Source organism: Puma concolor, chromosome A3 (assembly GCF_028749965.1).
Source record: "Puma concolor isolate L17-30 chromosome A3, mPumCon1.1.hap2, whole genome shotgun sequence".
Classification (NCBI taxonomy): Eukaryota; Metazoa; Chordata; class Mammalia; order Carnivora; family Felidae; genus Puma; species Puma concolor.
In genome coordinates, this window is record NC_141669.1 from 97,925,323 (window position 1) to 97,939,407 (window position 14,085).

The following is a 14,085-nucleotide window of genomic DNA, read 5'->3' on the forward strand; positions in this document are numbered from 1 at the left end:
TAAATGTGATGTGTTACACTGATTGGTTTTCATATGTTGAACCAGGCTGTATTCCAGGAATAAATCTCACTTGGTCAAGGTGTCTAATCCTTTTTAATATACTGCTGAATTGCTAGTCTGATTTTTTTTTTTTTTTTTACAAATCCAACTTTTTCTTGCATGGCTAAATATCATTTGTACTCAGTTTGCTAGTATTTTATTGGGAATTTTTTACATCAATATTCATCAGGGAGATTTATCTGTAAATTTCTTCCCTTATTGTGAATGTTTTTGGTATCAGGGTAATACTGACCTCATAGAATGACTTAGGAAGTGTTCCCTCTTCAATTTTTAAAAGAGTTGGAGAAGGACTGGTGTTCATTCTTCTTTAAATATCTGGTAGAATTCACCAGTGAAGTCATCTGACCCAGGGCATTTCTTTGTTGGAAGGTTTTTGATTACTAACTTAATCTCCATAATACAGTTCTATTCAGATTTTCTATTTCTTCATGATTTAATTTTGTTAGATAGTTTCTAGGAATTTGTCCATTTCATCTAGGCTATCCTGTCTATTGGCATATAAACATTCATAGTATTCTCTTACAACCATTTTTATTTCTGCAAAATTTGTAATAATGTCTGCACTTGCATTTCTGATGTTAATGATTTGAATCTTCTATATCTTTTTTTCTCAGTCAATCAAACCAAAAGTTTATCTAGGGTCACCTGGCTGGCTCAGTCCATGGAGCACGTGACTCTTGATCTTGGGGTTATAAATTTGAGCCCCACGATAGGTGTAGAGATTATCTAAAATAGAATCTGTAGAAAAAAAGGTATGTCTGTTTCATTGGCCTTTCTGAGGGTGCCTGGGTGGCTCAGTTGTTTAAGCGTCCCACTTCAGCTCAGGTCACTATCTCACAGCTGGTGAGCGCGAGCCCCGTTTTGGGCTCAGTGCTTGACAGCTCATAGCTTGAAGCCTGCCTCAGACTGTGTCTCTCTCCCTCTTTGCCCTGCCCCCACTCATGCTCTGTCTGTCTGTCTCTCTCTCTCAAAATAAATAAACATAAAAAAAAAAAAAAAAAAAAAACAAAGAAATATTTCATGGGCCTTTTTGAAGAACTAACTTTTGGTTTTGTTGATTTTTTTTCTATTGTTTTTCTATTCTCTATTTCATTTATCTCAGCTTTAATCTCTATTATTTCCTTCTTTCTGCTAGATTTGAGTTTAGTTTGCTCTCCTCAGTGTAAGTTTAGGTTATGATCTGAGATATGTCTTCTTTTTCAACACATGCATTTACTGCTATAAGTTTCCCTCTTAGCACTGCTTTCCCTGAATCCCATACATTTTGATAATGTTGTGTCTTTGTTTTCATTTGTCTCAAGGTATTTTCTAAGTTCCCTTATGATTTTTCCTTTGACCCATTATTTGTTTAAAAGCATGCTGATTAATTTACATGTATTTGTAACTTTTCTAGTTTTCCTTCTGTTATTGAGTCCTTGCTTCATTCCATGGTGATCAGAAAAGATACTTTGTATGATTTTAATCTTTTAAAATTCATTACTATTTGTTTTGTAGCCTAACATATGGTCTTCCTAGAAAGTGTTTAGGACGTCAGTTGAGAAAAATGTACAGGCTGTTGTTGGGAGGAGTGTTCTGTATATATCTGCTTGGTTTATGGTGTTGTTAAAGTCCTCTATTTCCTTATTGATTGTCTATCATTGTTGAAAGTAGTATGTGGAATTCTTCTACTATTATTGTAGAAATTTCTATTTCTCCCTGCAATTCTGCCAATGTTTCCTTCTTGTATTTTGAAGTTCTAATGTTGGGTGCACATGTTTATAACTGGTATATCTTCATGGTGAATTGACCTTTTTATCAATATATTATGTCCTTCTTTGTCTCTTGTAACAGTTTTTTACTTAAAATCCACCTTGTCTGATATTAATATAGCCACCTCTGCTCTCTTTTGGTTACTATTTGCGTGGAATATCTTTTTCCATTGTTTTACTTTCAATTTATTCTGCGTCTCTAGATCTAAAGTGAGCCTCTTGTAGACAGCATGTAGTTTGATCATATTTTTTATACATTCTGCTGATCTATGCCTTTTTATTGGAGAGTTTAATCCATTTCATTTAAATAGGGGGCATTTATCACTATTTATTTAAATAGTGATAGGGGGCACTTGGCTGGCTCAGTTGGGAGAGCATGCGACTCTTGGTGTTGGGGTTTTAAGTGTGAGGCCCACTTTGGGTGTGGAGATTACTTAAAAATAAAATCTCAAAAAAAAATTACTGTAAAGAAGGACTTACTTCTGCCATTTTGCTATTCATTTTCTGTAGGTCTTATGATTTTTTTGCCCTTCATTTCTTTCATTACTATCTTCTTTTGTGTTTAGTTGATTTTCTGGCAATGATATATTTTTACTTCCTTTTCATTTACTTTGATGTATATTCTACAGATATTTTTTGTGGTACTCTGGCGATTACATATAACATCTTAAATTTTTTTTTAACAATTATTTATTTTTGAGACAGAGAGAGACAGAGCATGAACGGGGGAGGGGCAGAGAGAGAGGGAGACACAGAATCCGAAGCAGGCTCCAGGCTCTGAGCCGTCAGCCCAGAGCCCGACGCGGGGCTCGAACTCACAGACCGTGAGATCTTGACCTGCGCCGAAGTTGGAAGCTTAACCGACTGAGCCACCCAGGCGCCCCTACATATAACATCTTATAGATATTCCCATCTAATTCAAATTGATGCCACTTAACCCAATTGCACACAAAAATGCTACTCCTATAAAACTCTATCCATCTTCTTTATGTTCTTATGTCTTGGTGTCACAAATTACATCTTTATATAATTTTGTGCATGCTAACATAATTATTTTTGTGCATTTGTCTTTTAAATCCTGCAGATAATAAAAAGTGGAGTTACGGTGTCACAATTATAAAACATAAAATGTTGAAGTATAATATATTTATAAAATACGGAATATTATCATCTAGTATAGATGTTTTATCTCTTCATGTATTTATCTTTACCACAAAACTTTCCCACTATTTAGAAAGTGGGTTCTTTTTTTAAGTTTATTTATTCTGAGAGAGAGCAAGCATGAGCGGGGGAGGGGCAGAGAGGGAGAGAGAGAATCGGAAGCAGACTCTACGCACCGTCAGCGTGGAGCCCGATGTGGGGCTCAGTCTTACACACCACAAGATCAATACCTGAGCTGAAATCAGGAGTCCACCGCTTAGCCCACTGAGCCACCCAAGCACCCCTTAGAAGGTGTTTTTTCCTTGACTGAGTGTTTGTTTGGTTGCTGAGAACCTTTTGTTGGTTTCTAGAGCTCCTGCAATGTTTATTCAGAGAGGTTTTGGTTGTTTTCTGACTGTTTCTCTGAGTGGACAAGATTCCTGAAGTAAGACATGCTTTCTAGTTCACCATTTTACCCCATCACTCCCTTCCTTTCCTTTTGTTGTCTCATTATAGCTTACTTAATCACATGTAGCTCTCATTTATGTTCTTGAACTTGCTTTGTTGAGTGTTATAAGTCATGGAAATATGTATGGTCAAGTTTGTATCTACTCCTGGGCAACATTGTTTCTGGTGAAAGCTCTTCCTCTACCATTTTTTTTTTCCTGTTATTTTTCTCCTTTTGTTTCTCTTGTGGGTATTCGCATAGGTCCTTTACCATTTCTTCTTCTATAATTATTATCATTATTTTCATTATTATTATTAATCTTTGAATGAAGTGAGTTCTCTGTGGTGCTATTTGCAGGAGAAATGCATGGAAGAAGGGTCAGAACATAATACAGGACCTCAAGAATTGTCCTCATGATATAAAGTTCATGGTTAGTGAATTTAGCCTTGACCTCTCCTCAACCAACCAAGAATGACTGCTCACAGTCAGGAATCTCTCTTCGTCCCCTGGTTCTCCCCAGCTTCGCTGATAGATTGAGTCTCCAAATAAGAATTCTCTGGTGATTTCTCATTCAGCCCTGTTTTCATTCTTCATTCATTCACTCCTTTGTTCAACAAATATATATTTTTTTTATTAAAGTACAACTGAGATACAATATCCTATTAATTTCAGGTGTATGTTGATATTTTTATACATTATTAAAGAATCCCCACGACGACTCCAGTTACCATCTGTCACCTTGCAAAGTTATTACAATATTATTGACTATATTTCTCATTCTGTGCATTACATCCTATGACATTTATTTGATAACTGAAAGTTTGTCCTTCTTAATCCCTTTCACCTATTTTGCTGCCCACCCACCCCCTGTAATCAATGTTTTGTTTCCTGTATCTATGAGTCTAAATTTACAACAGATATTTATTTGGTGCCTATCAAAGGTCAGGTGTGGTTTTAGGTACTTGGAATATATGTATATAAACAAAACCAATATCTAACCTTAAGGGATTCTTGTGGAGGAAACAGATAATACAAATTTACGTTGATAACTTGTATCGTGTATTGGAAAGTGATAAGGAAAGCTGGGCAGGATGGGAGGATTAGGAGTGCCAGTGGGGAGAGAAAGTCTGATTACAATTACAAATATGATGACCAGCGTTGGCCTTACTGACAATGTGATATTGACCAAAGATGGGAAGGAGCTGAGAGAGGAGCCCTGTGGGCCTCTGGGAGAAGAATGTTCCAGTCAGAGGGAATAGTAGGTGCAAAGGCTCTGAGAAGCGGCCATGCCTGACCTGTTTGGAGCATAACAAAGAGGGCAGTGTGGCTAGGGCGGAGTGATCAGGGTAGAGAATGATAAGAGAGGGTCAGGAAGGTAATGATAGGGCCACATCGCTTATTGCCCTGTAGAACACAGGAAGGATTTTGGCTTTTACTCTGAATGGAATGGATGTCATTGTAGAGAACTGAAACAATCTGAATTACCACTGAAAAGCATCACTCTAGCAGCTGGGTAGATAATAGACTGTAGAGGATAAGGGTAGAAGCAAAAGGCCAGTCATAGGACTATTTCATTAATCCTGACAACAAGGGGTGGTGGCTTGCTCCTGGATGGAAGCAGTGGCAATGACGAGAAGTAGGTAAATTCTAGATGTATTTTGAAGATGGAATCAACCAGATTTGCTATGGGTTAACTGTAGGGTTTAAGAGAAGGAAACCATTAAGGATGAGTCCAGAGTTTTTGGCTAGAGCAATTGGAAGGATGAGTTCACCATCTACTGAGATGAGAAAGCCTGTGGATACAGGACCTTGTAGGCAAAGATCAATCGTTCAATTTGTGCATGGTAAGTGTGAGGTGTGTACTAGACATCTAAATAGAGATGTTTAGCAAGCATTTGAATACACAGGTCTGATATCCAACATTGAAGTCTGTTCCGATTTATACATTTTGAGGTTTTCATATACCTGGAATTTGAGGTCATATGACTGTGTGATATCACCAAGGAAATAAGTGTAAATAGAGGAGACTGAGGAAAGAGTCCTCAGACACTCCAGCATGAGGTAGTTGAAGATAAATAACCAGCAAAGGCAACTGAGAGAGAATAGCCAGTGAACAGAAAGAAAACCAAGAAGCCAGATGTCCCAAGATCTGGTTTAGTGGAACAGTGATCAATGGTGTCAAATACTACTAATTTAAGAAGGAGGAGGGCTAAGACTGGATTTCTCCATGTGGAGGTTACTGGTGATCATGAAAAGAACTACTTCAGGGGTTTTCTCTGGGGGCATTAACGCCAGAGTGGAGCGGATTTCAGAGAGAATACAGACAATGATGACGACAACGACAACAAAAAACAAAAAACAAAAAAAAAAACCCACAAAAAACAAAAACAAACAAACAAACAAAAACAAAGATAGTAACACAGACAACCCTTCAGAGGAGTTTGGCTGCAAAGTAATAACGTAGGGTGGTAGATGATGGTGAAAGTAAACTTAAGAGAATTTTTGTTTTGTTTCATTTTTTAAGGTGTGAGCAGCAACAGCATCCTTGTCTCCAGATGAGAATGATCCAGCAGGGAGGGATATATTGATGGTGTGGGGAGGGAAGGGGAGAATCACTGGAGGGATTTCTTTGAATGCACAAAAGAGGATGGGAAATAATGTTGAGGAAGAGGGATTGGTTTTAGATAAGAGCATGAATAGTGATTGCAGCATCAATGGTAGCAGGGTATGAGTGCCGATGGTAAAAGTGGATAGATGGGGCTGTGGGAGATGTGGAAGCTACAGGCTAAGATTCTAAGATTCTTGCAGTAGGAAGCAAGGTCATCAGTTGAGAGTGAAGATAGAGAAGGAGGTATTGACTGTTCGAGGACAAAGGAGAAGGGTGTGCAATAACCATCTAGGAAGGTACAGGGAGTGAATGGACAAAGAAAACATAATATGAATCCTGGGCAGCATTGGGGGTCCAACTAAAGCTCTTGATGCGCATTTCAAGTGTTTTTCTTTAGCTTGTTCAGCTACACGGGCGCGAAGCCAGAACAAGTGGAGAGGTGGATTTAATCAGTTTTGAGGTTTTGCCAAGTGAGTATGTGAAGAGAAAAAGGGATAAGCAAGGCGGGGGGGGGGGGGGGGGGGGGGTGATGATCACTACCGGTAATGGAAAGTAAGCTGGCTGGGGATGGAACAAAAGGTAAGAGAGATGGGGGGAAAGTGACCAGATTAATGGAGTGGACGTTCTGGTGGGTCAAACGATTCATTGTTGGAGATACAATAAGGGATGGTAGTCAGAAGTGGAACGCCTGAAAAGGGAGATTATGTCACAGAAGCAGTTATTGGCAATGACAAGGGGTAGGCAGGGCATCTCAAGCCAGCTAGCCAGCTGCAGTGATGGAGTAAGTGTTTTTCTTTCTTCTCCCTCACCCAATCTGTCACAAACTGCACACACACACACACACACACAGAGCTGGAAAAAATGGAAACATATTTTAAAGATATAAAATACACTGACCAAAAAAACACTGATCATGTGATTGGATGCCACAGCAATGTCAAATTGCTATGAAAGTCTCTAAATGCTTCCTCTACAATTTCTGTGCTTACCTCATGTGGGCCACTAATAAGAGTTCCACTAGCACTTGCCCACGGACCACACTAACTAGCTCTGGTCTAGGGTGTGACCATAGAAATGAGTGGCTGAGGTAAGATAAAGGTCAAACTCATTGGAGAAGTTCAGGAAAGTGAAAGGCCAGAGGTTGGAAAGATCACCTACATGTATATTGAAGTCACCCAGAGTTAAAAGTTTTAGAGCGAGTGATTTTGAGCCAAGAGCTAAGATTGTCAAGAAATAAGGGGTGAGGAATGTCCCCAGGGAGTAGGTGACAGCCACAGTGGGGTAGTGGGTGATACAAGCTGATAGATGATATTTAAAGTTCAGATTTGGGGGGGACGCCTGGGTGGCTCAGTCGGTTGAGCGGCCAACTTCAGCTCAGGTCATGATTTCGCGGTCCGTGAGTTCGAGCCCCGCGTCAGGCTCTATGCTGACAGCTCGGAGCCTGGAGCCTGTTTCGGATTCTGTGTCTCCCTCTCTCTGACCCTCCCCTGTTCATGCTTTGTCTCTCTCTGTCTCAAAAATAAATAAACGTCAAAAATAAATAAATAAAGCTGAGATCTGGGGAGGAAAGAAGAAGAATGATATGGAAGCAGCAATGAGGAGCAAGGAGAACACCTATCTTACCTCCTGCCTGGTGTGGGAAAAAAAAAGCCACCCCTGGGAGGGACAGAGGGGATACACAGGTCCTCAGGGGAAAATCAGACTTCTGGTAGAGCAGGAAGAGGGTTGCTGTTGAGAGAAGTTAAGGATACAGGGGATTTTGTGGTGGTGCAGTAGAAGAGAGGTTTGATGAGTGGCAGTGATGGGGAAAAGGACAGAACAAAGAATGGGCAGTTTTTCTGGGACAGGTGTGTATGGGTGATGAGAGATGAGCTTGGCCTCCAGGGCTCCTTACACACGAGTTAAAGGTGTAATGATGTAAGTCCTAGATTCAAAGCAGGTTGTAAAAGCAGGGATGAGTGTTGGGTATAGATAGGAATGGGGGTCTGGGGATCTCTCCTGATCCTTATCCTTGGAGAAGAGGAGAGCTAAGGACTCTGGGTCCCCTCCTGATCCCAATGATGGGAATAAAAACCCTGAGGAGGATTGTGTCTCAAGACTTCTACCTGAAGGGTTCAGGGGAGATGCCACCAACAGCCTAACAACCATTTCCTGCTGTTGCAACAGGAGGTTACTTGTTTTAGGGTCTTAGGATGCAACACTTATTTTGGAAAAGTGTTCTAGGCTGATTATTTTCTAATCTCTGCAGTTGCAAATATCCTTTATCCATATTGTTTCTGCACTTTGGCTGCTCTGACTCCATATTTTGGTTTAAGGCTTCAGAACAGTCTAAGCTTTCCTGACAATGAGTTTGCATTTTTGTTTCTTGGTTTCCTTGTTGATTTTGAGTATTTCACATCAGAAAGAAGACATGTTGACTCCACTTCATCGTTTTTGAACTGGAAGCTCCCTTTTTCATTTATAAGCAATCATTTTTTATAGTATCTCATTCTTTACTTCATTGGGGAATCCTGAATGTTTATATCTACAGGTCTTTTCTCTTAGATTGAGAATTTCTACAAAAAAGAATCTTCTAGTGTCCCGACTCTGAGGTAATAGGTCTGGTAGTCAACATCCTAGGATCCTAGCAAGAGAAGGATGCCAGAAATCCCCCATTAGGAGGTAGACTTTTGTTCAATTCCACTGTTTCCACTAAAGCCTTATCTGTGCCTGGTGTCCCCAAGTGGAAAGGTTCTCTGGTTGAGGTTCTTTATTCAGGGACTGGGCAAAACAAGATGGTAGACAGCATGGGGCAGGAGAGAGGCCTACGGTTCTACTACTCCTTCCTTGTATAGATATCCACGTAATATGCCCCACCTCTTATCCCTGTGGCAAATTATATTTTCCCAAATGGGCCCACCAATCTCACTCCACAAACGCTTTTTACAAACTAATGTTGACACACTTCCATTGAGAGGTGGGAGTCTATGTTCCCTCCACTTGAGTCTGGGTGGACCTTTGTAACTGCCTTGACCAACAACAGAATGCAGCAAAAGTAATATTCTATGGTTTCCAAGCTAGGTTATAGAAAGTAATATGAATTTACCCTGGACTTGCCTTCTCTCTCGGGATGCTTGCCACAGAACCCAGACTGAAGAAGCCCAGGCCCCATGGACAAGCCACTTGTGGGTATTCTGTCCAGCTACCCTAGCTAAGGTCCCAGCCAACAGCCAGCATTAACTACCTATGAATGAACCCTCAGGTGACTCCAGCCCTCACCTTTGAGTCTTTTGTCTAAGTCCCAGACACTGTGGAGCAGAGACAAGCTGTCCTTGTAGTGTGCTGTGTGGATTCCTGACCCAAGGGAACCATGAGAAATGATAAATTGTTCTATTTGTTTTAAGCCACTAAGCTTTTGGGGTAATTTGTTACTCAGCAGTGGATGACTAATACACCCCTATATTCAGCAATCTCTTGTGCCTCTAATTTGTGGGCTTTTCCAGTGTTCTGATGTTGCTTGCTTGTCTGTCTTTCAAAACTGTGTTGACATCTCTTGTCTGCATGTTATCACGTCTTCTGTTCTCTGTGTCCTAATAGGGTTTGCTTATTTTTTTTTTTTTTTTTATTTATATATGAAATTTATTGTCAAATTGGTTTCCATACAACACCCAGTGCTCATCCCAAAAGGTGCCCTCCTCAGTACCCATCACCCACCCTCTCCTCCCTCCCACCCCCCATCAACCCTTAGTTTGTTCTCAGTTCTCAACAGTCTCTTATGCTTTGGCTCTCTCCCACTCTAACCTCTTTTTTTTTTTTTTTTTTTTTGTTCCCCTCCCCCATGGGTTTCTCTTAAGTTTCTCAGGATCCACATAAGAGTGAAACCATATGGTATCTGTCTTTCTCTGTATGGCTTATTTCACTTAGCATCACACTCTCCAGTTCCATCCACGTTGCTACAAAAGGCCATATTTCATTTTTTCTCATTGCCACGTAGTACTCCATTGTGTATATAAACCACAATTTCTTTATCCATTCATCAGTTGATGGACATTTAGGCTCTTTCCATAATTTTGCTATTGTTGAGAGTGCTGCTATGAACATTGGGGTACAAGTGCTCCTATGCATCAGTACTCCTGTGTCCCTTGGATAAATTCCTAGCAGTGCTATTGCTGGGTCATAGGGTAGGTCTATTTTTAATTTTCTGAGGAACCTCCACACTGCTTTCCAGAGCGGCTGCACCAATTTGCATTCCCACCAACAGTGCAAGAGGGTTCCCGTTTCTCCACATCCTCTCCAGCATCTATAGTCTCCTGATTTGTTCATTTTGGCCACTCTGACTGGCGTGAGGTGATATCTGAGTGTGGTTTTGATTTGTATTTCCCTGATAAGGAGCGACGCTGAACATCTTTTCATGTGCCTGTTGGCCATCCGGATGTCTTCTTTAGAGAAGTGTCTATTCATGTTTTCTGCCCATTTCTTCACTGGGTTATTTGCTTTTCGGGTGTGGAGTTTGGTGAGCTCTTTATAGATTTTGGATACTAGCCCTTTGTCTGATATGTCATTTGCAAATATCTTTTCCCATTCCGTTGGTTGCCTTTTAGTTTTGTTGGTTGTTTCCTTTGCTGTGCAGAAGCTTTTTATCTTCATAAGGTCCCAGGAATTCACTTTTGCTTTTAATTCCCTTGCCTTTGGGGATGTGTCGAGTAAGAGATTGCTACGGCTGAGGTCAGAGAGGTCTTTTCCTGCTTTCTCCTCTAAGGTTTTGATGGTTTCCTGTCTCACATTCAGGTCCTTTATCCATTTTGAGTTTATTTTTGTGAATGGTGTGAGAAAGTGGTCTAGTTTCAACCTTCTGCATGTTGCTGTCCAGTTCTCCCAGCACCATTTGTTAAAGAGACTGTCTTTTTTCCATTGGATGTTCTTTCCTGCTTTGTCAAAGATGAGTTGGCCGTACGTTTGTGGGTCTAGTTCTGGGGTTTCTATTCTATTCCATTGGTCTATGTGTCTGTTTTTCTGCCAATACCATGCTGTCTTGATGATGACAGCTTTGTAGTAGAGGCTAAAGTCTGGGATTGTGATGCCTCCTGCTTTGGTCTTCTTCTTCAAAATTACTTTGGCTATTCGGGGCCTTTTGTGGTTCCATACGAATTTTAGGATTGCTTGTTCTAGTTTCGAGAAGAATGCTGGTGCGGGTTTGCTTATTTTTATTTTGTTTTGTTTTGTTTTCATTTCATTTTAATCCTCATGTGGTTATTTTAGTGGACTCAGGGATGAGTGGGGATAAAGACATGTGTTCAATTCACATGTATAATTTATGGTCTTTCCTCTCTGATTGGGTTAATCCTTTTCTGAATGCTTGCAACATCATATGATTTACTTTTGTGGCAAGAAATAGAAATGAACTCCAGCTAGTTTATACATATACATATATGAAGCATATGAGGTTTTCAAATTATTGAAGAGTTGAATGACCAAGACATGAGAAGGGAAGATGGAAGAAATTTTTCACTGAATAAATAAAAAAAAAAAAGAAAAAAACTTTCACCAAATGTTCACAGATCTCTTTTTGTCTAGAGTGCTGTCTAGGAGATAGAACATAAGTCACAGATGTCATTTTACATTTTCTAGTACAAAAACAGATGAAATTAATTTTTATATATTTTATTTGACACAGTATATCCAAAATAGTATCCTTTCAGCATGCAATAATATAAAAATTTATTAATGAGATATTTTGCATTTTGCTTTGTACTAAGTCTTCAAAATCTGGTGTGTAATTTACACTTACAGTACATCTCAGTTCAGACTAACCACATTTTAAGTCCTTAATAGCCACATATGGCTAGTGGCTACCATACTGGACAGTCAGGTATGGAAAATAATTGTTATTGCCCTTGAAGAAACTCTGCTCCAGAAATCTTTTTGTCTGGTATTTTCAAGTATCTGAAATCTCTTCAGATTTCAGAAGAGAGAATCTTATTGGTCCGTCTTGAGCCTACTCTAGACCAATCAGCCATGGCCGGACACCATCGTGTCATCTTGAAGACCTGACCACTGGGGGGCATCTTGGGTATCAGAGAAGGTGGAGCCATAAGTCAGACCGCTATCCCAAGAAGGAGCAAATACTCTCACATTAATACTTAATCATTTCTCCTATTATGCTTCTTGCCCACTCTGTTGATTTCCCTAGTGCTTCCCTTGCACACTGTACTTCCTGTTTCTTTTTTAAAAATCCTTTTTAGTGTTTATTAATTTTTGAGAGAGAGAGAGAAAGAGAGAATGAGCGGGGGAGGGGCAGAGAGAGCTGGAAACAAAGAATTCAAAGCAGCTCCAGGCTCTGAGCTGTCAGCCCGGCACGGGGCTCAAACTTACAAACTGTGAGATCATGACCTGAGCTGAAGTCAGATGCTTAACCGACTGAGCGCCACCCAGGTGCCCCTGTACTTCCTGTTTCTAGGGGACTACAAGTACAAATTTCTTCCTTTGTGAAAATCATTGCCATGTCCAGTGTCCTACCATAACTGATTAAAATAAATTCTGAGTACATTTTAAAACACATTTGTTCATTTCACAAGATTTCCAAGTATAAGATGGCCCTCAGTGAAAGCTTTTCTTCCCATTTGCTCAGTTCTCCTTCTGTCCCAAGATAACCTCCGTCTTAATTTTTTCATTAATCTTTCCAGAGTAAATATATGTAAGCAAATACAAATGTTTTCCCTCCTTTCTACCAAAAAGGCAGCGTAATACACCCCCTGCAATCATTTTTAATCATCTTGTATCTACCAGTGTCACTTCTATTTTTGATGTTCCTGTAGGAGTCTTAAAAGATTCTTACATAGTTCTGTGTAGTTTGTCTAGTTCTTGTACTATTATTACTATTTAATTTACCACACCTATAGATGTCTTCACAGATGTCATCTTTTAAGTTCCTGGAGGCAGGGCCCCTGGGTGGCTCAGTTGGTTGAGTGTCTGACTCTTGATTTCAGCTCAGGTCATGATCTCAGGGTTGTGGGATGGAGCCCTGTGTCAGGCTGCTTAAGATTCTCTCTCCCTCTGTCCCTTTCCTCTCTGCCCCTCTCCTCATCTTGCATGCTCTCTCTCTCTCTCTCTCTCTCTGAAAAAAAAAAAATTCCTGGAGGCAAAATCTGGGTCGTATTTATCTTTGACAGTGTTATCATTTATTACAGTGCAAAAGCAAAATAAATTGAAAAAGATGATGAACAGATCTTTGTGGAATAAATGAGTTAACATTTGGAAAATGCATGCAACATCTCTCCTTTTCCAATAATAACTGATCTCATAAATATTGTGCTTTTTTTTAATCATTTAGAAAATATAGTTGTCAAAAAATACAGTTGTCTCAGGTTATTTCTGTTTGAAATGACTTTTGGATTTTAAGGATAGGCTGGATTTGGAAGTACTTGGGAGGTTGGGGGAAAATAAGTGTAAAAATCATATCAGAACATCGTTCAAACCTAACATATGTAAATAACCTCCTCAAATAAAGGAGTTGAGGTTTAGTATTTTTTTTACATTTTTTTAATGTTATTATTTTTTTAATTAACATCCAAGTAAGTTAGCATACAGTGCAACAATGATTTCAGGGGTAGATTCCTTAATGCCCCTTACCCATTTAGCCCATCCCCCTTCCTGCAACCCCTCAAGCCACCCTCTGTTTGTTCTCCATATTTAAGAGTCTCTAATAGGGGCACCTGGGTGGCTCAGTGGGTTGGGTGGCCGACTTCAGCTCAGGTCATGATCTCGCGGTCTGTGAGTTCAAGCCCTGTGTCAGGCTCTGTGCTGACAGCTCAGAGCCTGGAGCCTGCTTCAGATTCCAAGTCTCCCTCTCTCGCTGACCCTTCCCTGCTTGTTCTCTCTCTCTCTGTCTCTCTCTCAAAAATAATAAACATTAAAGAGTCTCTTATGTATTGTCCCCCTCCCTGTTTTTATATTATTTTTGCTTCCCTTCCCTTGTGTTCATGTTTTGTATCTTAAAGTCCTCATATGAGTGAAGTCATATGATATTTGTCTTTCTCTGACTAATTTCACTTAACATAATACCCTCTAGTTCCATCCATGTAATTGCAAATGGCAAGATTTCA